The sequence below is a fragment of the Mercenaria mercenaria genome, chromosome 10, assembly GCF_021730395.1.
Source record: "Mercenaria mercenaria strain notata chromosome 10, MADL_Memer_1, whole genome shotgun sequence".
In the NCBI taxonomy this organism is placed as follows: Eukaryota; Metazoa; Mollusca; class Bivalvia; order Venerida; family Veneridae; genus Mercenaria; species Mercenaria mercenaria.
Genome location: NC_069370.1, coordinates 51,780,710 through 51,783,232, shown reverse-complemented (window position 1 = coordinate 51,783,232; position 2,523 = coordinate 51,780,710).

The following is a 2,523-nucleotide window of genomic DNA, read 5'->3' as shown; positions in this document are numbered from 1 at the left end:
ACGGTGTATTTATTCTCTGTATTGTACCGTACCAATCCGTTCAGCCCAAGTACAGCTGTAGTCTGTTACACTGATCTGTCTTAGCAAATACAGAGTTAATATGTAGTATTAAACGCGTGGAAGAGTCTAGTACAGTTGGAAAAATAATAAAATCAATGAGATATAAACTTATTGGATAAAAGTTAATGTTTCAAATCATAAAAGTGTACAATATTTCCTGTGAAAGGAACATTTTACAAGTGTTTGGCTGAATGCGTGACTTTTTGATAGTCTCTTTGTTGAAATGTCACCAAGATTACTAAAAGAACTTCACCAAGAGATAGCCCCAATCATTACAAAGATATTCCAACTATCTCTTGGAAAAGGTCAAGTCCAAAAAAGGCTGGCAAAGGGCAATCTTTGCACCAGTCTACAAGAAAGGTCCTAAATCCAAGGCTAGCAACTAAGGCCTTTACCCCTAACATTGTATTGCCTCTAATTAAATCAATGGAACATATTCATGTCTCAAATCCCACTTTGACAGAAACGATCTCCTTAGCCAGTATGAACACAACTTATAAGTTTCACACAAGAGGTAATTGACAATCTTGAGAATGACCAACAATTAAACTGATGTCATCGTAATGGTTTTCAGTGAAGCCTTTGACAAGGTTGACCATTAACTGATTCATAAGGTCGATTTCCAGGGAATCAACCCATTAGTATCCAAGTGGATCAGGTCATTTCTCAAGGACCGATCCCTAACAGTAGTTGTGGATGGCTTCACCTCAGATGAACTACCTGTACTGTTCTGTCTGGGGTTCCACAAGGATCAGTCATTGGCCATGGTCTCTTCCTAGCCTACATAAATGACCTCCTGAGTCCATCAAAAGTAAGCAACGACTTTTTTGCAGATGATAGTATTATCTTTGTTTTGTTTGTTTTGGGTTTAACGCCATTTTTCAACAGTATTTCAGTCATGTAACGGCGGGCAGTTAACCTAACCAGTGTTCCTGGATTCTGTACCAGTACAAACCTGTTCTCCGCAAGTAACTGCCAACTTCCCCACATGAATCAGAGGTGGAGGACTAATGATTTCAGACACAATGTCGTTTATCAAATAGTCACGGAGAACATACGCCCAGCCCGAGGTTCGAACTCACGACCCCGCGATCCGTAGACCAACGCTCTTACCTACTGAGCTAAGCGGGCGGGCTGATAGTATTATCTACATGACGGTTAAATCCTCCCTTGATTCCCAATCAAAAATGATCTTCATCCTAAGGAACCTTGGAAAAGGAGTGGTCAATGGAGTTCAGTCCGGATAAGTATGAGGTATTGAGGATTACTCGAAAGGAAAACCCTATAATTTACAAATATAAACTCCCTTAAATAGCACTAAAACTACAGAAACTGCTAAGTACCTGGGCGTCACACTAAGTAACGATCTTAGTGGGTCAAAACTGTTTAACATATTGATAACATCACATTAAAAGCAAGTAATTCACTTAGATTCATAAAAAAAAAACGTCAAAACAAACAACAGAAAGTAAAAGAAACAGTTTACAACACCTATGTCAATCCACAACTTGAGTACTGTTCTTCTATATGACACCCTTGGCAAAAATCCCCCAAATGCAAATTTAAATGGAACGAGTACAACGATCTGCAGCTCGATACGTATGTAACAACTATAGGTGAACAAGCTGTGTCGCTCAAATGCTTAAAAATCTCAACTTGCAATCCCTTGAACAACGCCGCATCAAAAATTCCCTTACTATATATATCTCAAAAAAAAAAAAAAAAATAAAATACTGTCATATTGCAGTTGACCATAACCATCTCATACCAGTACCTACAAGAAACATGAATTACTTGATCCCACAATCTCAATATGCAGTACCATTCTTTTAACTCCTTTTTTTCAAAGAACAATTCGTTCCTGGAATGACCTTCCCTAAACATACAGTGCAGTCCCAGTTTGATTCTATTCACTGAGAGGCTGGCAACTATAACCATCTAATCTACATCTATGTTTTAAACATTAGTAATTGTAGTTTAACTTTGCACATAATGAGCTTGATCATTTATTAACAGTTTGTCCCTGGCAACGTGTAAGGCTCCTTGGTGCTTTTCTCCTAAATCCTACAATTAACAGCTTGCTTAGTCGTACCCTTTAAAGTTAGATTCTTAGTGCTCTGACGTCAGACAAGTTGTTGAGTACATTAGTGTGATTACACCTTAGATTGACCCTATTTATATGTTTTACTTTATATGAGCTGGTATTTTGTCACTAATGGTAGAGCCTTTCCCGGCGGGAAGTGACTTTATTTACATTGTCTTGTCTAACTTGTTGAAAATAGGGTAAGTACGAGGTTGACGCTTTTAAACCCCAAGTTTCCTTTATATAGAATACTGACCGTTCCAAGGCGGTGTCCTTATTTTCATCTTGTTTTCTGTCTGTCTCATATTTTGTGTTGCGTATGTTGTCTTGTTTGTTGTTGGCGTTACTTTTCACTTTGTCCACCCTACCCCAATCGCCTC